The sequence below is a fragment of the Carya illinoinensis genome, chromosome 15, assembly GCF_018687715.1.
Source record: "Carya illinoinensis cultivar Pawnee chromosome 15, C.illinoinensisPawnee_v1, whole genome shotgun sequence".
NCBI lineage: Eukaryota > Viridiplantae > Streptophyta > Magnoliopsida > Fagales > Juglandaceae > Carya > Carya illinoinensis.
Window position 1 is genome coordinate 15,208,053 of NC_056766.1, and position 25,598 is coordinate 15,233,650.

Here is a 25,598-nt window from a genome sequence, read left to right on the forward strand (position 1 = left end):
GGCAACTTGGAGTGCAGCAAAAGCTTTGAATTGTTCTGCTTCCTCATCTGAGGCAAAGCATCCATCTGCTTTATGATTGGGGCCTCCACATCGAAAGCTAGTTATGCCACCACGTCCACGAGCAGGGCCACATCCACCACGATTTGTGAAAGCTTGAGAACGAGTTCCAGAATTACCTCTAGTTGAGCGTGAAAAACGAGCATCTTTTTGTTGGGATTGAGAAGTAGTGTGGTTGGGTGGAATATTACGACCACGAGAACCATGAGCTCCACGAGACTTTGTATTGGTTTTGCCACGGTTTGTGTAAAATGCAACATTAGGAGAAGTTACTCGTGCTGCTTGAAGACGAATTTCGAAATCACGTAATTTGCCGATGACCCCTTCAAGAGGTGGAAAAATATCCCGAGCATTTAAAGCTGCTACTATAGGATCAAACTCAGATCCTAAGCCTCGAAGAATACATATGATGAACTCATCGTCATCCATTGGCTTACCGGCACCTCGAAGAGACAAAGCTAGAGATTTAGCCTTGTGCAAGTAATCCTCTAAAGAAGAATTGCCTTTGTTGAGCGACTGCAACTCGCCCTTCATCTGTTGAAGACGATCCTGAGTATGACTACCATAAAGAGTCTCCAAAACCTTCCAAGCATCATGAGAGGATTCACTATTGATGACTTGGGACAGGGACCATCGGATAGGGAGCTATTGATCCATCCAAGGATCAATTGATCAGTGCGCAGCCACATGGCTGCCGCTGGGTTGGTTCGAGACACACCATCTTCACCGATGATGGTTTGCGACGGGCAAGGAACCTGATTTTGCACAAAGCCAAGAAGACCATTGCCACGTAGAATGGGAATGACTTGGGCTTTCCACAAAAGATAATTGGTGGAAGCTAGCTTAATGGAGATATCAGGTAAATGAGGAGAAGATGGTAAAAATTCAAGAGAAGAGGGATTTGACACAGGTGGGATCGAAGAGGTAGAAGACTCCATCGTTGGTGATACCTCTGGGGGCGCTGATACCATGTAGGAAAACTAACTTACTTTCCTTTGATATTGTATTCATCTTAAACAGAAATTACAGATGCGAGTAACGGTTATGTACAGCTAACATCATGGCTGTCTATTGTGCTTTACAAGAAAATATAATCACTGCCTATTATGCTATACATGGAAAATAAGATCGTATACAAAACAGAGTAAGGAATTAAATATGTGAGGAAGTCATGGAGAGAGAATCATGGTTGACAGATCGTATCTCTTCAAAGAGTAATATATCATTATTTTGCTACTTCTATTCTAGTTTCACCATTCTTTAAAAAATTTATACATTTTGAATAAGATATTTTTGAATAAAACTTTTATATTTCCTGTTTTTTTAACCAAATTTTATCATTTAATGTTGATTTTATTTTTGGCAAGAGTTGATTTTAATGTTTGATTTTATGGTAAGCTATTTGTTTTTCATTGTGGGGGGCGTCGGACTCAAGGTGGGGTGGCCTTGGTCTCTTAGCCGGCCCTAACATTATCCCACACTGACTAAGCGAAAGATACAAACGGCTTTATATACGGTTTCCCGACTTACGTGGGTTCCCCATGTACAAGGGCAAAGAGCGTTGGGGGATAACTCATTTAACACTCAGCCGAGTCGCCCATATTTCAAGTTGAGACTAGGTGAGATCTTTTCGAGATCTCGCTTCAGAGAGAACGTCAACGAGCGTCTCACGGTGCAAAGGAAACTTTCCGTTCTCAACGGTGAAAGATAGGGGGCAAGGCCTGGCCTCCAGAGAATCCCAACGCATTTTTTAATTTTTTGTGGGGAACGGATCTTTTTTATCGTCTTTGGTGTTGAGTGATGTTTTGTGTGATTGCTCCGGCGAGTTTTGTGGTGATTGCTGCCGTTGTTTCAAGAAAAGACTAGTTAAACGTACTCTGGCCTTGCCGATTTGGGGAACTTTGATAAGTTTCTTGAGTGAAAATGCCAGCTGTATGCACTCTTTCTTTCTCTTGGTTTTTGTCTTATTTTATTTAAACAATTATGTTGTCTTGCAGACTAACCTCCCGATGACACAGGTTTTGCATTGTTCTATAATTATGCTTATTCCTATGCGCGCTTGTTAAAAAGTGACATGCCGCTTGATCACCTCTATCTTTTCATAAGCTACGTAATGCACTAATGTTGTATTAAGATCTGTGATAGATCATGTACTTCGTCGGCTATGCGTTGCCTTAATTAATTAATGAAAACCTTTTTACTCTCTTGTATTTTTTTTATTTTTTTATTTTTTTATTTTATGGGCCTGGAGGGGGAGGGAGGTGGTGGAATGGCGAACAGTAACAATGGAGTAGAGCTACAGAAAATTTGGCGTTCCAAGTCTAGCAGATTCTCTTAGTGTGCATGGAACTTGGTTCTTTTTAACATGACCCTGCATTTATTTGAAGAGTTCTATTGCATACAAGTAAAGTCGCGTATTAATATGCATATCAATATTGATTCATTCATATTTAAAATTTAAATTAGCATTACTTTTAATAAAATTTACTTTTTGATTAATCACATTAAATTGATGTACATATTTGTACACAGCTATACTTACAATTAAATTTTTCCTTATTTGAAATGTTTCATTGTTTTATAAGTCTTCCTCTCTCATCATGGTTCCAACATCAACTGCCGGCATTTTGCTCCATATTTATCATAGCTGCCAGCTGCCAGACTGACCATACCGGTTGAACCTGAGTGTGCAACTTCGACTCAATATCATACTCCTTGAAACTCACTGATTCATGAGTATTAGTGAGCTCGAGCGATGTTGATTGGCTAAGATATTATGATCTAGTACCATGTAGCTAGATTATAAAAAGCCTCTCTCTCTCTCTCTCTCTCTCTCTCTCTCTCTCTCTCTCTCTCTCTCTCTCTCTCTCTCTCTCTCACAGCTAGAGCCAACGGGGGTACTCGTTCTTTCTTTTTGTTTTTGTCTTATTTTATTTAAGCAATTATGTAGTCTTGCAGACTAACCTCCCGATAACACAGGGTTTTGCATTGCTCTATAATTATGCTTATTCCTATGCGCGCTTGTTAAAAAGTGACATGCCGCTTGATCACCTCTATCTTTTCATAAGCCACATAATGCACTACTCTTTATTTTTTATTTTTTATTTTTAGAACCTGGAGAGGGAGCGAGGTGGTGGAATGGCGAACAGTAACAATGCAGTAGAGCTACAGAAAATTTGGCGTTCTTTTTTTTTAGGCCTGGAGAGGGAGCGAGTTGGTGGAATGGCGAACAGTAACAATGAAGTAGAGCTACAGAAAATTTGGCGTTCCAAGTCTAGCAGATACTCTTAGGGTCCATGGAACTTGGTTCTTTTTAACATGACCCTGTATTTATTCGAATGTTTCATTGTTTTTCTAGTCTTCCTCTTCATGGTTCCAACATCAACTGCCGGCATTTTGCTCCATATTTATCATAGCTGCTAGCTGCCAGACTGACTATACCGGTTGAACCTGTGTGTGCAACTTCGACTCAATATCATACTCTTTGAAACTCACTGATTCATGAGTACTAGTGAGCTTGAACGATGTGGATTGGCTAAGATATTATCTAGTACCATGGAGCTAGATTATAAAGCCTCTCTCTCTCTCTCTCTCTCTCTCTCAGCTAGAGCCAATGGGGGTACCCATAAAATAAATTCATGCATTTTTTAAATGTGCTGGATAACATTAGATATCACCATTCCATGGCTCCTCGTATCGAGATTCCAATTATCTCTTCCGAGTCTTTAATTTGCAGTTCCACTAATTCTATTGCCATTTGCAGGTGGGCAGTCATCATTGGCCGATTACTGTATCTACTTACTTTGTAGCCTACTCTGATGGATCATGTACTGACACCAACAGTGCACGAGCACCAGACAGAATGTTGGGTGAAGTGCGAGGGAGAAGCTCCAGGTCTGATATTATCAGAACTTTCTCAACTAGCTGTATGACATGCCTGATGTTCTATGGCATATAATTAAAAGACTTCATGTTTCAATATTGCTCATGATATTTCCCTCTTTGTAGGTGTATGGCCTCATCATTAGTACGTACGGGGTTTGTACGAGGTTCCATGACCCAAGGAAATGGTTGTTATCAACACAGGTGCATTAATAATAACTCTCTAGAGGTATGATTTAGAGCTCAATATCTGTAGTCCCCATTCATTATTGCTCGTTAACTAGGTCTTAGTAATTAGAAATTGGAGCAGGAGAAAGAGCATGAGAGCATCTAATTCTGAAAACCCAGTCCTGCCATGGACTATTTTGCCTTTTAATGACAAACAGAGAGCCTAGTTCACTCTGTTGGGAGTCAATTCCGTGTTTAATCCTTTTCCTTTTTTTCCAACTTTTCTTCTAATGGTCAAATGAAATATAAAAGGAACTTTCCTTTGACTCTTTACTAGATCTTACAATGTTTAAGATTAAAATAATAAAAAATAACAAATGAGAATAGGTAGCCTGATGTGATTGCATGTTTTGTTGCAGTCTTATGTCCCTGGTGTGATGAAAGTCGTCCATTCCCTAAAATATGTTTAATGGAGTTACGAACAACCCCTAGTGACCTTGATCAGGTCCAGTCTTGTGCACCGTGTGAACTACCCTAAGCAGGTGGAGTTGCCATTGATATTCACTCTAATTTGCGGCAATATGCAATGGTGGCAGATTGCCTCAAAATCACCTGCCTCTGGCTTGAGAGCCCGCCCATTCAGCTCCCTCTGAACAGATTAGGGAGCTTTGACTTTTTTTTTTTAAAAGGTAAATTAGGGAGCTTTGACTTAAAAGGAACTTATGATGATTTAGTTAGGAAATATCTCTTCTTCCATAAGTTTGGCTTTAATGGTAAGTAGGCTGTCCTATGAACTGACAATTTATGTCACAAATTTTTATTTAACCCATTTTCTTTGAATCCAGTTTGATCTGTCTCTATTTGGCATTTTCTGTGTATACTTCCTGTTACTTGGGCTATGCCTATTCCTATCAACAAAGTTTTACATTTACTTATATTAATTTTTTTTTTGATGTGTCTGTAGGTGAATTGATGTGTCCTGCATACCATGATCTCTTAGCAGTAGACCAGTTCTCGGTTCAGGACATTGTCCCAATTCTTGTCATTTCAGTGGAGACTCTGTTGATGGATGGTGCCATTGCTTCCTAGGATTTCATGGTCATGACTGTGGCAAACGTGAACTTTCATTTCATTTCTCCTTTCCTGCTTTGCAGATAGTCACATTATAAATTTTGCTCATTCAAGTTCACATTTCCTATTTTTCTTTGATTTGGCATCAGTTCTAAATTGATACTTTTTGCAGGCTCTTGCCCCAGCAATTGTAATGGATATTTCAAATGTCTGTCTAAAGGGCTTTGCGAATGCGATAAAGGGTACACTGGTGTTGACTGCTCCATTGGTTAAGGAATATCCTTTCATTTCTTTATCTTTTTATATGTTCTCTGTTTTAGTGACTGATTTTTTGTTTAATTAAGGTGAAACTACATGGAACATCTTGTCCAAAAAACAAAAACTAGAAGATGTGCTAGAAAGTGATATGTACGGGAAGCACTGTGCACCCAGTGAACCAAGCATACTCCAGCAACTAAAAGAAGTAGTTGTCATGCCCAACTACCACCGTTTGTTCCCAGGTGGTGCCAGGAAGTTATTTAATTTCTTTGGCAGCAACTAAGCACATAGTGTGTTGGGTAAGTTGTCTACCATCCTGCAGTTGTTTCTGCTGAAAATTTGGTATGCACGTGGGCTTCCTCCCCAGCTCCCCTTTAAATAAGGACTTTCCTATTTTTATTATTGGATTTTTATTCTCTCTCTGTGCATGCCTGTACGTAGAGATTAGATCGAGGCTCTACTTGGTAATGTAGAACTTAAAAGCATACCCTCATAGGGTTGAAATCCTATCTAGTTTGTGTATTGAAAGTCCTGCAGTCACATAACGCATTGTCCTTGTTTTCTTGATGAAATAGAAGATGGGTCGAGTGTTGAAGATTTTCTCTTTCCTATCTTTAGTTTGTGTATTGAAAATCCTCCACTCACATTTGACAGTGAGCTCCACATAGCTCATTTCTTAGTTTTCTTCGATAAATAGGAGTTAGTCGAGTATTGCAAGATTTTCATTTTACTTCTTTTGGGAGTAGCTGAGATTTCAACGTACAAGGATCATGTCACTTTTGTATGCTTAGCGTAGCCTACTGATATCCAGATATATATATTTTTTGGAGAATAGAATCTTTATTAAAAAACCCTCGACGTGGTGGAGGAATAACCATATACATCCAATCAATCAACATCCAATCAATCAAGACTCTAAGACTTATCTACGTAAACAAGGCAATTCCAAACAATCCGTCAACAAAAAACCACGCAAATGCCCAAGGCCAACATTATTGCCGTCAAAAGCGATGATCCCTTTGCTAATACATCTGCTACCATGTTGGCTACCCTATAGATATGACAAACACTGCAGTTCAACAGTTGAAACAAAGTTTGAATTTCTTTTCAAGAATCTCACATGTACCAGAAATTGCAAGTACCAAATCTCAGCCAACCCACCACTACTTTAGAGTCCGACTCAACCAACAAATTTCTAATGTAAAAAGCTGTTGCGCCATTTTCAAACCATCCAATAAAGCAAGCCTCTCAGCAAGCGTGTTAGTTGAGACACGATATGAGTGCGCAAAACCTGCCAAGGCATGGCCACAATCATCCCGGATGTTGCCCCCACCACTAGCAGGGCCTAGATTACCATTCGAACCACCATCTACATTAAGCTCGAACCACCCACTCCTTGGCCTTGACCAAGCTACTACTCTGGGAGATTTGACAGTAATAGGCACAATAGGACAATTAAGCTCATTCAGTATACTTGCATCTCTACTATTCAATCTTGTGAGGCGTCGAAGTTGTGAAGAAATATCCAGTAAAAATCCTTTCACAACACGGACGTTGGCCCCCCCCATTCCACCCTACATCTTCCATATGTGCCGTACAACTTGAGCACCAAAGAACCCAAGTAATTAAATTGGGAGTAATGTCTCTACACAAACCAGCTTATGAAGATAGGTACACCCAGAGCCGCCAGACATTCACAACTCCCTGCCAAGATCGCATTTGAGGAAACCTAATACCAAAGACAACAGCAAAATAGTCTAACACTTTTTGTGCAACCTTGCCTTCGCACAATACATGATTAATAATTTCAATCTAAGGAGAATAACAACATTTACATTTGGAAACTATTGGAATGCCAAGCTTCATAATCAAATCATCCACGGGTAATGCTTCCTTTTGGGCTCTCCAACAAACAAAAGACATCCTTTTTGGAACATGCTTATGCCAAAGCCACTTCCTCTATGGACAAAAAATTCATTTCTTGCGAATAATCTGCCATGCCGATTTAATGATAAAAACCTCTTCAGTTGTCAACATCCAGATGAGTGTATCCCTACCAGTTTGCAGTTGTACCTGTGATGCTACAATTTTATTCACAAATTCCTTAGGTACAAGATCACATAACCTGAGTTCATCCCAACCGGAATTAGCAAGTATCGAATTAACTTCTAGACAAAGATCTCCCCTCAACTCAAGAGACGCTACAAAAGCTTGATCCCCCATCCAATTATCATACCAAAAATTGATATCCCAACGGCGAACCAAATATTTTGTATTACCAAGCACCAAAGGAAGCACATGCATAATATTCTTCCAGAATCTAGTACCCCGCTAATTACTTAAGACTGATGCCAGATGTGGTTCCCCAACATATTTCTTTTTGAAAAATTCAGCCCATAAAGAATCCTACAAGCAATTTCCATGCAAATTTCATAAATAATGAAGATTGCACTTATGAGAGATCCCTGATGCCCAGACCACCCTTTTCCACTAGCAAACAAATTTTACGCCAAGCCACCTATTTTCTTTTCTTTAAATCCTCACCAGGTCCCAAAGAAACTTGGAAAAAATGGAAGATATACCTTTATACACCCCCTTTGGAAGATTCAACACTAATAAAATATTAATGGGCATACTACTTAGCACATGTTTGATAAGAGTACTTTTTTTCCCAAAAGACAAAATTTTACTCTTCCAACCTGCCAGTTTTTTCTGCACTTTGATAATCAACGGATCAAACAAATGGATTGTTCCCCTCCCCACATGTAACGAAACTCTGAGATAATTACAAGGCCACAGCCCCTCCACAAATCCTGTAGCCTGAAGCACCTCAACTTTCCTACTAAGAGGAAATTTATTTGAAAAGAAAATAGAAGATTTGTGGGACTTACAAGTTGACCCAAAATAGCTTCATAAGAGTGCAACATGTCCATGATCTTATGAATTGACAGCTGTCCACCATTAGCAGAAAGATGGAGATCATTCGCATAAAACAAATGACTGATCAGTGCTCCCCCAAGAGGATTGAATGGTTTAATAAAACCTTTGTTAAACTCTTCTCGAATCATGCAAGAAAGAATCTCGTCCGATAAAATAAAAAGGTACGGCAATAAAGGGTAGCCTTGTTGAAGACCCCAAGAAGGCTTGAAAAATCCTTTAACCATCGATGCCATTCAATATTATAGAACACATAGGAGAAGAGATACAATTGAAAACAAGTTCCCTCCATTTTGCTGAGAAACCCAATCGCCTCATAACTTCCATAAAAAATTTTCAATTAACTCGATCATATGCTTTGGCCATATCAATCTTGATCCCCCGAAACTCATCGATTTATACCACGAACCAATTCCTGTGCAATGGAAATATTATCAAATATACTACGCCCTTTAAGGAATGCCGATTGCTCTTTAGAAATCAAATTCCCCATTAATAGTGCCATCCTGCTTACCATTATTTTCGTCAACACTTTATACACCACTAAGCACAAGCTTATGGGATGAAATATGGTAAAACTATCTGGTGCATCAACTTTTGGTATCAACACTATATTTGTAGCACCAAAGAAAGTAGAAAGTGGCTTTCCGTCAAAAAGTTCAATTGCCATGTTCAACAAATCCCCTTTAATAATATCCCACGCATGCTAGAAAAAGCTTGTCGAGAAACCATTAGGACCCAGGCTACTATCTTGAGGGATAGACCAAAGAGCCTTCTTGACCTCTTCCATCAAAGAAGCCCTACACAAAAGAAAATTATCCTCATAAAAAATAAGGAGTTAATAAACTCATGGCTTCCTATCACCAGAAACTGTAGATGTCAAAAGGAGTTCCTAGAAAAAAGTCATTATGCCATTGTAAATATCATCTGCTGTATTAAGAATCCGACCATCTTCAAGTAGCATATGATCTATACTTTTATTCTTCCTCTTACACTTAGGCGACGCATGAAAGAATGTCATATTTGACTCACCTTCCTTGAGCCATTTAATTCTCGACTTTTGACATCCCATAATTTCTTGGCAATGTAAATATTAAAGATGTTTTTGCTTACATAACAATAGCTGGCTTAGCTTCAACTTCTTGCAAAAAGTTATTGATCATGTTATGTTCTAAAGCAACCAAATCTTCTTCAATCATGACTTTACGATCCATCTTAACCTTGCCAAAGACGTCAACATCCCACTTTCTCAACACTTGTTTCAATTTTTTCAGCTTCAAACTCACCTCACCATAGCACAACTGGTGACTTCCTGCTCCCAACATTCACGTACAACCTCCAAAAAATTATTATAAAATTATTATGAGTGCACCATATGCGCTGAAATCAGAAAGGTTGAGGCCCACGCCGTTATTCACGAACCAACTCAATTATCCTTGGGCAGTGATCCGATGATATTCTAGATAAATATTCCATCCTCCCATTTGCAAAAGAGGCCAAGAACTCGGTATTCACTAACACTTTATCAAGCCGTGCCCAAATTCTACCCCCTCCTAACCTCCCATTGCACCATGAAAACCATTGACCAGCCGAAGGAATATCAAGTAAACTACATGCTTGGATACAATTGTTGAAATCCATAATGGCCTGAAAATACTGGAAAATACCACCAAGTTTTTCATTTTCCACCGGATTATATTAAAATCTCCTCCTAAAAACCTAGGTAACCATCTATATTCATATCACAAAGATAATGCCAAAGAAACCGACGTTGTTGTTGGAAACAACTAGCATACATAAAAATAGCTAATACACGATTATGTCCACAAGAAAACTAGCCAGTTAACGCTTGATCCAAAATAGAGAGCAACTCAAATTTAGTCCCATTATCCCAAAACAACCACACTTTACCTCCAACTTCTATGTCATGACAAAAGTTTGGAATATGCAACCACCCAGCCCAATGCTTGCACTTATTAATAGAAAGAAAAGGTTCTAATAAAGCCACCATTGATGGCCTATGCTTATTCATAATACGTTGCAATCTAGCCGTCGACGAACAAATACCCCTAATAATCCATGTAAGAATATTCATCAAATTAATAAGATTTATTGGAACGTGTAGTCCTTTCTAGAACTACAATGGTTTTCCTTTTTTTAACACCCCAAAGATGCTTAATCAGAATATTAACATCAATGTCTGACTCATAACATTTTGCGGCCTATTCTTCCATATCATCATCATCTTCCTTATCTGACATAGAATTTACGTGCATCCTAGCCAGCTCGACCATTCCTTCCTCCTCCACTACTCTATCTGCTTCTCTACATAATCCATACTCCAAGGCTTCATCTATAATTTTCAATGAGCTTCTCAGGGATAAAAGGCCATTGTTCATTTCATCAAAATTTGCCTTAGTCGCTTCCTTTTCCAACTGATCAAACCAATTTGAAATCAAACCACTAACATTTTCCATTGTCTCCTCCCGCATACTAAAAAAAGATCTTGGATCAGGTTCAAGGTGCGCGCAATTGATGTTAAGTGAACAAGTCACCATTCAGACTTGCAAATAGAACCTCTACCGATTGCTGAACCCCATCACCTTCTCAACCAAGAATCCTTGCTAGAATCACTTTTCGTTTGCATTTAGGCTCATCCACCTTTTCGAGATCATTTTCTATGTCGAGAACTTTTTTTGTCCCAACCACCTTCTAAACTTGTTTCAAATTCCCCTTCCCACCATCCTCCTGCACAACCTTTGCCTGCCTTTCTCCATAGATTTTTCTTTAAACCCACACTTTGATTCAAGGTGACCTTGTTTCTAATAAGGGTGAAAACCGACGTATTTAGTGTAGTTTTTAGGCAAAACTGACTTCGACCAATGTCGTTGCAGAGGGAGGAGCCACCGATTGTAACTGGTCGATGGGGAGGAGGTAAACTGGCCGTATTGACTTCGGCAGTTCTTTGTCAGTTATTAGCCGATTTTTGGTTACCTTGGTGGCTTAGTTCGCCTAAGAGAGTATAGAGAGAGAGTATTGCAGATGAGAGAGAGAGAGAGAGCTAGTGCAACAGATGAGAGGAATGGAGGAAAAAGAAGCTGGAGGTTGAAGATGATTTCGAAAAGATGCCCCCTTTTCTTAAAATCAAATGGCGTCGTTTCAATTAATTTTTTTTTTTCATACGTCTTACATGAATACCAAACGGCGTTATTTCAATTATCTGTTGACTGTTGTATACTTATATGTAGAAAATGATGCCGTTCTACTGAAACTTAAGTGGAATGACATCGTTTTGAGTATGTATATTAAAAAAAAAAGATTTATTGGTTCGACCGGTTCAGCGGTTTGAACCAGGGTCAAACTGCTGCTGAACAGACATAGGTAAGTTTTGAATGAATTCCACTGTGCACCGACCGGTTTACCACCTTCGAAACTTTTTTTGTCCCAACCACGTTCCAAAATTGTTTCAAATTCCCCTTCCTAGCATCCTCCTACACAACCTTCACCTTGCCTTTCTCCATAGATTTTTCTTTAAACTCACACTTTGATTCAAGGTGACCTTGTTTCCGACACCACCCACAAAATGCTGGAATAGATTCATAGATGACCTCTTGATAATGACTCGACTCAAGCCCCAAGGGACCCAACTAGAAATGATGATGTAGAGGTTTAGATATGTCCATTTCCACACAAATTCTCGCCACTTCTGGCCTTGTAACACATGCAGTGGCATTATCACATTTCAAAAAATGCCCAAAATCTTTCTCCAATGCTCTTCAAGATTGAGACATGAAAATAATTTAGTGGTAATCCCAGTAAGGAGATCCAAATAGGCACCAAAGGAGAATCCTCTTCTTCATTGAAATCAGGAGTCCAATGAAAAATGTAGAAAAGAACACCTTGAATTTCCACATTACCCCTTTCCATCACAATCACAAAATCTTCCTCATTCGATAATCTAACTAGCAAATTACGAGGATTTTTCAACTGTCCCACCACTGACATAGAATGCCAACGATTTTTAATGAAGCCTCTAACATGATCCAGCGAAGGTCTTCGACGTAGAAATTTCAGGACAACAGAGAAACGAAAAGGTTTGGCTGACTTTTTTTATCTCTCCTTAGAGAAAAGAAAGAATATCTCACCATCATTAAATCGTGGTTCTCCAATCGGAAGATCAATCTCTGGTAAAGGCTAAGGCCTATGCACCCCAATATTTGCATAAAAATGCCCTGCAACAGACACTACAGACATACCATACGCCATAATTTGTACCCCCATGTTCTCTTGATTCTTCCTACATCATCGCAGGCCAGACTCGCAGAGGAGGATGATAGGGCGGGGAGAGTCACCACGCACGAAACCCTAGGGCAATCTCCAATCTCGAGAGAGATAGTTTGACCTCTTAAGTGTCTCCAACAGGCCTCAACTAACTTGTTTGATTTATGTGGGTTGTTTTCACTATAGGCTAGACCCGTCGAGGAGGCCAACTAACATATTTTCACTACAGATATCTAGATGTCAGTTGAAATCATCAAATTTAGCCCCATTTATTTTCATAGATGAGATGAGATGAGTTGAGATTAAAGTTCAAAGTTAAATAAAATATTGTTAGAATATATTTTTTTAATATTATTTTTGTTTTGAGATTTGAAAAAGTTGAATTGTTTATTTTATTTTTGTTTTGAGATATGAAAAAGTTGAGTTGTTTATTTTATTTTTTATGAAGATTTGAAAATGTTGTAATAATGAAATGAGTTAAGTTGAGATGGTTTGTCAAAACAAGATGGTTTGTCAAAACAAACCAGGCTAATCTATCTAGAAACCAAGAAATCCTTGAGCCTAGAAAATAAAGCCATTAGTTCTGCAATTTAAAAGCACACGGTATGCATTTTGAACATTATAGAAGCATATCAAAAGTGGATGCATTGTCATATCAAGATATTGATATGAGATTGCATCCACTTTTGATATGCTTCTGTATTGTTCAAATGTATACCTGGGCAAACCAAACCCTAGGGGCCTGCTTGAGTCTGTAAATTGCTTTATGCAATTTACACACATAATTGGGATGCAGAGGATCTATAAATCCTTGAGGTTGTTGCATGTATATCTGATGAGTAAGGGTTCAATGAAAGAATGCATTCTGGATATCAACTTGGCATAGAGGCCATCCGCGAGCAACAACAATTGATAGAATGAGTCGAGTGGTCGGAGCCTTAACCACGGGACTAAAAGTCTCATGAAAATCGATGCCAAGCTGCTGATGATAGCCTTTGGTTATAAGTCTCACCTTCCTTTTTTCAATGGACCCATCGGCAAGGAGTTTGGTGTGATACACCCACTTGAAACCAAGGATATTAGTAGATGGGTTAGGAGGGACTAAGGTCCAAGTACAGTTTTGGAGCAAGGCACTATACTCCTACTGCTTGGCATCACACCGTTTTGTATGTTTAGAAGCTACTGAGTAATTGGTAGGGGTGTGCACAGTGGTAGTGAGACAATTTCAAGAAGGGTATGGGACGGTGCCATCCAAATAGACACGAGTATGGGAAAAATGAGTGTGAGATCGAGTGATGATGGGAGAATGAGGTGGAGTGAGAATGGGGGGATTAGATTGGGGTGGGATATTAGGGATTTGATTTCGGGTAGGTGTAGAAGTAGAAGTGGGAGTTGAAGGCCTAGAAGGGGAAGTCAAAGGAGACAAATTAGGGATTTGAAGAGGATGGGTAAGTTGGCTTATGAGGAGTGAGTATGTAATGGGTTGGACACGAACAGTAGAGAGGATTTGTTAATGGGCCGAGTGTTTGATTAGGGGAAGGAATCTTCATGAAATATAACATCACGAGATATATAGAGTCTTTGGGTGGTTATGTCCAACCACTTATATCCCTTGTGTATAGAGTTGTAATCGATGAAAAGACATGGGTAGATCTGAAATTAATTTTGTTTCTATTGTAAGGATGTATGTTGGAAAAACACTGACATCCAAAAACTTTTAAAAAATGATAATCAGAGTGACGGTGATTAACATGAAAAAAAAAATGGTTATTTATTTTGGACAGTTGGAGATGGTAAGAGATTAATAAGATAAGCGGCAGTGTTGAAAGCTTTGGCCCAAAATTGAAAGGGAAGAGATGCATGGGCCATAATGGCAAGTCCGGTTTCTACAATATGGCTATGTTTCCTTTCCACAAGCCCATTTTGTTGATGGGTATGTGGACAGGAAAAATGATGATGAAAACCAAGCTTGTGACATAATGGTGTGAGTGGCTTAAATTCAGAAGTTTGGTATTAAAAAGACGTTCAACATAAGGTAAAAAATTTGAAAAGACTTGAGGAACCTTTGATTTTAATTTTAAAGTATAGAACCAAGTGAACCTGGTGAATTGGTCTACAAAAGATACATAATATTTGTAGCCTAGTCTAGAAACAAAAGGAGTTGGCCCCAAACATCCGCACACACAAGTTCTAAGGCCTATTAACAATTAGGAGAAAATGAGAGTTGATGGCTTTCGGCAAGAGGACAGTTGGTGTAGGTGTATCTGGAAGCATTGGAGGCAATTTTCAAATGGTTGGTGCGCAGGATGTTGGAGACAACAGAGTAATAAGGATGGGCCAGCCGATGGTGCCACTTAGCCACGGAGGTGTGTTCGTTGAGATGAGTTGAAGGAGATGAGGTAGAAGGAGAAGTAGTCGTGAAAGGAGGAGGGAAACATAAAGTCCATCACAGAGTGGTCCTATGATGAGGGGCTTCCTCATCGAGATGTCATTCACAGAAAAGAAATTGGCATGAAACTCAAAGTAGCAGAGATTATTTCAAACAAAATTGAGAAACATAATTCAAGTTTTTGGTTATACTTGGAACATGAAGTAGATTGCACAGTAAGAAGGAAGAGGAAGGAGAAGATGGAGAAGAGTCACCAGTGTTTTGAATGGAGAGGCTTGAGCCATCGCCAACACGAATTTGATCATTACCATTGTATGGCTTAGAGGAGAGGTTGAAGTTAGCAAAGTCATGGGTGATATGGTGGGTTGCAGTAGAGTTTGGGTACCATGTGTGGTCAGAGAAGCTTTGAGGACCTGTAATATTCATAGAGAAGGATGGTGGAGCAGCAAATTGGTAGCTGTGGTCGAAACGATGTTGACATTGTAAGGCAATATGGCCAGCTTTGTGACAGACCTGACAGGTAGGTCCCTGATTCTATAAGGTATGTGGTTATATAGCTGACAAGAAAGAATGGCCACCATAGTTGGAGTAGGTTGTTCTGCCTCTTCCTCTACGACCATTTTGACCACCTTGATAATGACCCCGTCCATGACTACCAGTATTGGTAAAATTAACAGAGGGCTCAAGGGAGGAGGTATACCTTGCAGTATAAGACAATCTACTTTCATGAACAAGCAACAATTGGTAAAGTTTGTTAGAAGAGATGGGCTCAGCTCATGTAGTTACAGATGTAACAAAGGATTTATATGTGGAATTGAGTCTAGTGGGAAGGTAAGTGACAAACTCTTGATCAGGTAAGGGGCTACCCGTGATAGTAAGAATATTCGCAAGTGAGCGAACCTTACCAAAATAATCGTTGATGGATTGCTCACCTTGAGTTAGATTAGCATGTTGAAACCCCACCTGAAACTATTTAGCTTGGGAATGTGATGCAAACAGAGAAGAAAGGGAGAGCCAGAGCTCATGTGAGGTGTTTGATGAAAGGACATGATCAATGACTGATTCATAGAGGGAAGAAAATAGGGTGCTGAGTACCAGTTGATCATTGCGCTTTCAAGATGTAAAATCTTGGTTGGTTTGAGGAGTAGATGTAGATTGATCTGGTAAAGTTTTAGATGGGGAGACAAGACTACCGTCAACATATTGGTAGAGGTCTTGACCTCGAAGGTATGCAGTGATCTGCACCTTCCACAGAGGGTAATTATCTGTGTTTAAATTGGTTGTGACAATATGAGAAAAGGAAGACATGATGGAAGGATTGGGGAAGGGAAAGGGAGAAGATAACGCTGTGAATCAGAGACTGTGAGTCGAAAGCTTTGATACCATATCAGAGTCACATGTTTGGCTGAATTCCATAGTAATTTGTATTTGCATTGCGAGTGATATTTATACATAGTTTGTACATGAATCTGAGAGAATAAAATCTGTCATACAACTTGAGAGAAAACTAACAAAATTCCCAATGGTTTGTCTACAGTGACCTTTGATGGTGTAGCAATAGTCTCTAAGTTTATAAGGTTAATTGAGTTTTGGCTTTCGATTCAAAAGCCGCTTTGTAGAAAATGCTGTGAAAAATTTGGAAAGGAAAATGAAGATAGCTCCGGCCAAAGGCCTTGAAAGTAAAGAAAAGGCTTCAATTTTCTTTTTAGGGTTTACTATTTGAATGAGAAGATGGGATGAATATGACCCAATTCTAATTATTTGACTGATTGGATGGTTGTCTAATGCCTGATGTTGACATAATATTAAGGGTAGGTTTGGGGGCAAGGAAATCTCATCTCAAGCTCAAAAATCTCATTTCATCATTACAACTTTTCCAAATTCTCACACAAAATATAATAAACAATTTAACTTTTTCAAATCTTAATACAACTTTTTCAAATCCCAAAACAATAATAATACTAAAAATAATATTTTAAACTCTCATCTCAAACTCAAAATTCTCATCTCTAACCTTTCCTAAATGCTCACAGAATATTTTTGCTGATTGAAATTTCTGCAATCAAATGTTACAAAATTTACATTGTACGTGAAAGTGGAAGACATTGTGATCACTCCTATTTATTAATTGTCTTGGATGTTCATTACTGCTCCTTGGTAATATAGGTAGGAAAGAAGTCCTATGATGTTTGGATGCTTGGAAATGAGATGATAATTTTGTGAATACTAGTAAGATGGTTTGTGAATAGTAGTGAGAAAGTTTGAATTAAGTATTTATTGGATTTTGTAAAAGGAAAAAGAAAAAATTGAATAAAAAATATTATAAAATTAAAATATTGTTAGAATATAATTTTTTTAATATAATTTTGATTTTGAGATTGGAAAAAGTTGAATTATTTTTTATTTATTTATTTGAAAGTTCGGAAAAGTTATAATGATTAATTTGAAAGTGTTTATATTTAAATGATGTTTGGAAAGAAAATGAAATAAAATGAGATAAGATAATACGAGATGATTTTTTTTTTCCCAAATATCCCCTTAATGTTGGTGGGTTTTAACTTCTTTCTCAGGTTTCCAGAGCTATAACAAATCTAAAAGGTCCTTAACAGTTTACATAAGATCTTTTACACTAAAGTCTACGAAAAAAAAAAAAAAAAAAGAAGATTTGTTCGCATTCTAAGATATTTTGCTTTCTAGGGTTTTCTGGCCAGAATCCGGATGAACAGTAGGAATTGTAATTTGTAAGACCTTGATGATAATGACGGGATTATTTTTATTTTTATTTTGTTTGTATTTTATATTAAAATAGGAAGTCAAGAGGGTTTTAAAAATAAGGGACCCCAAATCTCAACTTTAAGTATGTTTGAAATTATAGGATACGATCAATACTAAATTTAGTCTTAGCACCCTATTCTTTTGAAAAAGAATGAAATTTACTATTAAAAATTTATTTTTTTCAAGCACGTCCCACATTTATCAATTTCTTTAAAAAGAGTGTGCGAGACTTGTACACCATAGAATTGTATCTAATATTACTCTACAAATATATATCAAATTAAGATTTTGGATCATAAATTTGTAAAGTAAAAGTAGGAAAGTTGCCTATTTTGTTTTAGGATCAATTATATTATTATCTTAAACTTTATCATATTTAGTCATATTTTAAATGGTTATGTAAGTAGTAGATTGCCTTTTACTTAAGAGGAAAATACTACTCTTCTCCCTGGTGGCTCTTACTGGGACTTTTTATTTATTTTTAATATTTTTCTTACTTAATAGTTAAGTAAGTATTTTTTACTAATATTTTAATTTTTTTTTTAAATATTTAAAAGTTTTAAAAAAATACATATAAAAAAAAAATATAAAAGTAACTAGCGGGAGCTCCCAGTGGTGACTGTAGAGCCACCCTTCTCAGGAAGTCATTGCGAGGCTAGTTTCAAAAACAAGGGATCTCAAACTTAGTATATTTGAAAGCATATGCCTCAAACATAACAAATTAGAATCTTGGATCACAAATTTGTAAACTAAATATAGAATACTTGCCTATATTTTAGGAGCAATGCTATTTTATTTCGAATTTTGTCATTTTTAATCATAGTTTCTGATATGACACATTTTAAATAGTTATATGTGTCAACTATTTAAGTAACATATACTTGGAGGTCCAATACATAAATATATTTTGGGACTGAGCATTTGTTGCAAATTGGTAATCTTAGTTTAAAGAGTAATGACATGTACGATCTATAAATAGAAAGTTCTTCTGTTAAAAATTGGGTTTTACTTAAAAATAAAAGGGTTTTTTTTTTTTTTAATACTTTTGCAACGTGGGATCCACTTTTTTAATTTTTATATGCAAAAGCCTGAATGGAGTTTGTCTATATGGAATTTGTACATATTATTTCTCTAATTTAAATATCACACTAAAAAAAAGGGAAAGAAAAACAAAGGAAACCATGCATGGATCACCAACTTTAGGTGACCCTTTTGCACTGTGCCCTTCTCAGGTTCTCGCTAGTCAAAACTTTGGCTGGCAGTGCTTGCAAAAGTGACACAACTACACAAACTAAAAACTGAGTATGTGATGGTCTAAGTTTTCCATTCATCGTGTAAATTTTGTACTTCCAAATGAAAATCTTAACTTCACATTCATTACTCTGAACTCATGGAGTCTTGATTTAAGAAAAAGAATTGTTCTACCATTTTGATTTTCGCACAATGAATTTATTCATAAAGATTTTTTGAAGTAAATAATAAGAAATTATGACTCTATCGAGTCGATAAGAAAATTGAAAGAGTCTTACTACTTGTGATATTTGAAGTGTAACTTGAGAATAATATTATTGACAAGACAGATATTGATATGTTTATCATATTAATTATAAAAATTTAAATGATTAGCTTGATTGTTTGTCACAGTTAAACGTATCACATGATTTGTTACACTTAGGATGTTACGAGTCGAATTTTTCAAACAATACTAAGAAATAACTTAATCAAATTCGGATGAAGTTTTCAACAAGGCTATGTTTCTATTGCATATGCTTAAATGTTTAACAGGGCTAAATTAGTGTATAAAAACATACTGGGCCAAGAGCCTATGGGCTCTAGGTCTAGTGGTCAAGGATCAAGTCCCATGAGGCCCTGAGGTAATCCTCTGTTTGTCTCAACTTAATTATACAAAGAGAAATGTTAGGTAGGTCGAGTATTTATTTTTTATTTTTTATTTTACTTTTCTTAAATATTTAAAAAATATATTAAATTATTATTATTTTCTTAAATATTAAGAAATGTATTAAAAAATATTGCTCCGCAATAGCTCCTTTATAAAATGTTGGGAAAGGAAGGGAAAGAAAGCCCTTAAAATTAAGTGACCAAGACAAACTTATGCAAACCAAGAAATAAAGTAATTGGAAAGAGATGTAAATTAAAAGCCAATAACAACAATTTTCACTTAATCACCAGTGACTTGGTCATCTTTGTTTCATAAAGACTCTTTTGGGGTTTTATTTTTATTTATTTTTCCGAATCAAAGTAGAATTACTATATAAATGTTGTTTAATAAGATACGGAGTGGAATACCACCAAACAAGCATGTCATCAACTGATTGAGCATGCCTAACTTGCTTATATGATGCATCTTAAAGTTTGAATAAATCTTTATTCTATGCAAAAAAAGGACTTGTCTAGACAAATTTGGAGTGAGTGGCAAACCATCCACCATTCATATGGACTCTCTTTCCTTCTAGGGATCAAAGATGTCTCACCTCTATTATGACTATTCATTTAAACCCATATGAACTGCTACGGATGAGCTTCTCTTGTATCAAGTGTCTTGAGCAATGTATTTGTTAGACAACTGCGTGAGCAACAGTTGCCGCCTATAGTAGAAGTGAAAAACTTCATACAAAGTGAAAGAACAATCGATTGCAGTGCATGTTTTTTTCAAGTTTCATTTCTTTTTTCCCCCTACTCTATGATTATTCTAACTAAAAAAAAAAAAAAAGGATGAAGAGAGAGAGATGACACATGACATTATATACTCATAAATATGCATGTCATATGAGAAATGCTTTAATTACAAAGAAATCTCATAAAAGTAAAACTACAAACTGATGTGACTTGATGTGAAATGTTAAATTGTAAAGTTACTTTTGCTGTAAACTAAATCTAATGTATCATATGAAATTATATTAGTATGTAGGTTTACTTTTGAGGAACTTTTTTTTTTTTTGGCTATAATACTTCTCATTTTATATCTATGTTGTTCATATTCCTTGTTTTAACGATAATTGGTTTTATTTTCTTACTACTCGTAAGTCAGATAGGTGGCTTGCTAGCTGTGGGTCAGAAACCAAGGATTCACATGGTAATTTATAATTTCCATGTGTCACAATCATCGGGTAAATATTAATTAACCGAAGTCAATCCTAACCAATGGTTTATACGCAGCTTCAACATTGTCCAGGCGCAGCTCGATATATTTTGTGGCCTAAGGCGAGCCATTAAGTACATGAGGCTTTTAATTTAAAAATGATAATAATATTTAAATAAGAAAATTCTATTTAAAAATTTTGAGATGCAAAACCACTATTATTTTTTTGTTTAATAATTTCTATAAGCAATATAACAATTTGAAAAAGAATCTAATATTTCTATAAATGGAGTATTATCCCTTATCAATAATACTTCTTTTAATGCTTAATTCTAAAACAAATCAATGCCGTCATATTTTAAAAAAGAACTTTGTTATTCATTATTCTTACACACCACAAATCATATTTATTTTATTTTTTAAATATTTTTTAGTTTTATTCTTTTTATAATAATTGAGTTATTCTATTAATTATCCATACACCACATATTTGATAAGAGAAAAAAATAAAAAATTATGTCTGATTTGTAGTGTGTTAAAATAATGAATAGAATTTCTCTTTAACAAATACTCAAGAGTAATATATCATTATTTTGCTGTTTCTATTCTAGTTTCACCTTTCTTTAAAAAATTTATACATTTTGAATAAGATATTTTTGAATAAAACTTTTATATTTCCTGTTTTTTTAACCAAATATTATCATTTAATGTTGATTTTATTTTTGGCAAGAGTTGATTTTAATGTTTGCTTTTATGGTAAGCTATTTGTTTTTCATTGTTGGGGGGGGGGGGGGGGGGGGGGTGTTCGTCTCTTAGCCGGCCCTAACATTATCCCACACTGACTAAGCGAAAGATACTAACGGCTTTATATACGGTTTCACGACTTACGTTGGTTCCCCGTGTACAAGGGCAAAGAGCGTTGGGGGATAACTCATTTAACACTCAGCCGAGTCGCCCATATTTCAAGTTGAGACTAGGTGAGATCTTTTCGAGATCTCGCTTCAGAGAGAACGTCAACGAGCGTCTCACGGTGCAAAGAAAACTTTCCGTTCTCAACGGTGAAAGATAGGGGGCAAGGCCTGGCCTTCAGAGAATCCCAACGAATTTTTTAATTTTTTGTGGGGAACGGATCTTTTTTATCGTCTTTGGTGTTGTGTGATGTTTTGTGTGATTGCTCCGGCGAGTTTTGTGGTGATTGCTGCCGTTGTTTCAAGAAAAGACTAGTTAAACGTACTCTGGCCTTGCCGATTTGGGGAACTTTGATAAGTTTCTTGAGTGAAAATGCCAGCTGTATGCACTCTTTCTTTCTCTTAGTTTTTGTCTTATTTTATTTAAACAATTATGTTGTCTTGCAGACTAACCTCCCGATGACACAGGTTTTGCATTGTTCTATAATTATGCTTATTCCTATGCGCGCTTGTTAAAACGTGACATGCCGCTTGATCACCTCTATCTTTTCATAAGCTACGTAATGCACTAATGTTGTATTAAGATCTGTGATAGATCATGTACTTCGTCGGCTATGCGTTGCCTTAATTAATTAATGAAAACCTTTTTACTCTCTTGTATTGTTTTTTTAATTTTTTTATTTTATGGGCCTGGAGGGGAAGGGAGGTGGTGGAATGGCGAACAGTAACAATGGAGTAGAGCTACAGAAAATTTGGCGTTCCAAGTCTAGCAGATTCTCTTAGGGTCCATGGAACTTGGTTCTTTTTAACATGACCCTGTATTTATTCGAATGTTTCATTGTTTTTCAAGTCTGCCTCTCCATGGTTCCAACGTCAACTGCCGGCATTTTTGCTCCATATTTATCATAGCTGCCAGCTGCTAGACTGACTATACCGGTTGAACCTGTGTGCGCAACTTCGACTCAATATCATACTCTTCGAAACTCACTGATTCATGAGTACTAGTGAGCTTGAACGATGTTGATTGGCTAAGATATTATCTAGTACCATGGAGCTAGATTAAAAAGCCTCTCTCTCTCTCTCTCTCTCTCTCTCTCTCTCTCTCTCTCTCTCAGCTAGAGCCAATGGGGGTACTCATAAAATAAATTCATGCATTTTTTAAATGTGCTGGATAACATTAGATATCACCATTTCATGGCTCCTCGTATAGATTCCAATTATCTGTTCCGAGTCTTTAATTTGAAGTTCCACTAATTCTATTGCCATTTGCAGGTGGGCAGTCATCATTGGCCGATTACTGTATCTACTTACTTTGTAGCCTACTCTGATGGATCATGTACAGACACCAACAGTGCACGAGCACCAGACAGAATGTTGGGTGAAGTTGGGTGAAGTGCGAGGGAGAAGCTCCAGGTCTGATATTATCAGAACTTTCTCGACTAGCTGTATGACATGCCTGATGTTCTATGGCATATAATTAAAAGACTTCATGTTTCAATATTGCTCATGATATTTCCCTCTTTGGCGTGTAGGTGTATGGCCTCATCATTTGTACGTACAGGGTTTGTACGAGGTTCCATGACCCAAGGAAATGGTTGTTATCAACACAGGTGCATTAATAATAACTCTCTAGAGGTATGATTTAGAGCTCAATATCTGTAGTCCCCATTCATTATTGCTCATTAACTAGGTCTTAGTAATTAGAAATTGGAGCAGGAGAAAGAGCATGGGAGCATCTAATTCTGAAAACCCAGTCCTACCATGGACTATTTTGCCTTTTAATGACAAGCAGAGAGCCTAGTTCACTCTGTTGGGAGTCAATTCCGTGTTTAGTCCTTTTCCTTTTTTTCCAGCTTTTCTTCTAATGGTCAAATGAAATATAAAAGGAACTTTCCTTTGACTCTTTACTAGATCTTACAATGTTTAAGATTAAAATAATAAAAAATAACAAATGAGAAGAGGTAGCCTAATGTGATTGCAGGTTTTGTTGCAGTCTTATGTCCCTGGTGTGATGAAAGTCGTCCATTCCCTAAAATATGTTTAATGGAGTTATGAACAACCCCTAGTGACCTTGATCAGGTCCAGTCTTGTACACCGTGTGAACTACCCTAAGCAGGTGGAGTTGCCATTGATATTCACTCTAATTTGCGGCAATATGCAATGGTGGCAGATTGCCTCAAAATCACCTGCCTCTGGCTTGAGAGCCCGCCCATTCAGCTCCCTCTGAACAGATTAGGGAGCTTTGACTTTTTTTTTTTTTAAAGGTAAATTAGGGAGCTTTGACTTAAAAGGAACTTATGATGATTTAGTTAGGAAATATCTCTTCTTCCATAAGTCTGGCTTTAATGGTAAGTAGGCTGTCCTATGAACTGACAATTTATGTCACAAATTTTTATTTAACCCATTTTCTTTGAATCCAGTTTGATCTGTCTGTATTAGGCATTTTCTGTGTATACTTCTTGTTACTTGGGCTATGCCTATTCCTATCAACAAAGTTTTACATTTACTTATATTAATTTTTTTTTAATGTGTCTATAGCTGAATTGATGTGTCCTGCATACCATGATCTCTTAGCAGTAGACTAGTTCTCGGTTCAGGACATTGTCCCAATTCTTGTCATTTCAGTGGAGACTCTGTTGATGGATGGGGCCATTGCTTTCTAGGATTTCATGGTCATGACTGTAGCAAACGTGAGCTTTCATTTCATTTCTCTTTTCCTGCTTTGCAGACAGTCACATTATAAAGTTTGCTCATGCAAGTTCACATTTCCTATTTTTCTTTGATTTGGCATCAGCTCTAAATTGATACTTTTTGCAGGCTCTTGCCCCAGCAATTGTAATGGATACGGCAAATGTCTCTCTAAAGGGCTTTGTGAATGCGATAAAGGGTACACTGGTGTTGACTTCTCCACTGGTTAGGGAATATCCTTTCGTTTCTTCATGTTTTTATATGTTCTCTATTTTAGTGACTGATTTTTTGTTTAATTAAGGTGAAACTACATGGAACATCTTGTCCAAAAAACAAAAACTAGAAGATGTGCTGGAAAGTGATATGTATGGGAAGCACTGTGCACCCAGTGAACCAAGCATACTCTAGCAACTAGAAGAAGTAGTTGTCATGCCCAACTACCACCGTTTGTTCCCAGGTGGTGCTAGGAAGTTATTTAATTTCTTTGGCAACAACTAAGCACCTAGCATATTGGGTAAGTTGTCTGCCATCTTGCAATTGTTTCTGCTGAAAATTTGGTATGGACGTGGGCCTCCTCCCCAGCTCCCCTTTAAATAAGGACTTTCCTATTTTTATTTTTGTATTTTTATTCTCTCTCTCTGCATGCCTGTATGTAGAGATTAGATCGAGGCTCTACTTGGTAATGTAGAACTTAAAAGCATACCCTCATAGGGTTGAGATCCTATCTAGTTTGTGTATTGAAAGTCCTCCAGTCACATAACGCATTGTCTTAGTTTTCTTGATGAAATAGAAGATGAGTCGAGTGTTGAAGATTTTCTCTTTCCTATCTTTAGTTTGTGTATTGAAAATCCTCCACTCACATTTGACAGTGAGCTCCACATGGCTCATTTCTTAGTTTTCTTCGATAAATAGGAGTTAGTCGAGTATTGCAAGATTTTCATTTTCCTTCTTCTGGGAGTAGCTGATATTTCAACGTACAAGGATCATGTCACTTTTGTATGCTTAGCATAGCCTACTGATATCCAGATATATATATTTTTTGGAGAATAGAATCTTTGTTAAAAAACCCTCGATGTGGTGGAGG

At 37.1% G+C, this 25,598-nt stretch overlaps 2 long non-coding RNA genes across 6 annotated transcripts; both read left to right on the plus strand.

Moving 5' to 3' along the window:
- Nucleotides 1-1,479: 1,479 nt before the first annotated feature.
- On the plus strand, nt 1,480-5,963 carry LOC122295904. Of its 4 annotated transcripts, none has more exons than XR_006238315.1 (7): nt 1,480-1,989; nt 3,169-3,509; nt 3,821-3,951; nt 4,066-4,168; nt 5,072-5,223; nt 5,351-5,420; nt 5,523-5,963. It is a non-coding gene; the product is annotated as an uncharacterized LOC122295904 (long non-coding RNA). The 4 variants fall into 4 exon arrangements; XR_006238317.1 differs by lacking the exon at nt 3,169-3,509 and adding an exon at nt 4,527-4,796; XR_006238314.1 differs by lacking the exon at nt 3,169-3,509.
- A 15,865-nt stretch (nt 5,964-21,828) lies between these two features.
- Nucleotides 21,829-25,328, plus strand: LOC122297317. 2 transcript variants are annotated; one of them, XR_006238712.1, is made up of 6 exons: nt 21,829-22,208; nt 23,099-23,239; nt 23,359-23,461; nt 24,365-24,516; nt 24,644-24,739; nt 24,816-25,328. It is a non-coding gene; the product is annotated as an uncharacterized LOC122297317 (long non-coding RNA). The 2 variants fall into 2 exon arrangements; XR_006238713.1 differs by having other exon boundaries at nt 24,644-24,713.
- The last annotated feature ends 270 nt before the right edge of the window (nt 25,329-25,598 follow it).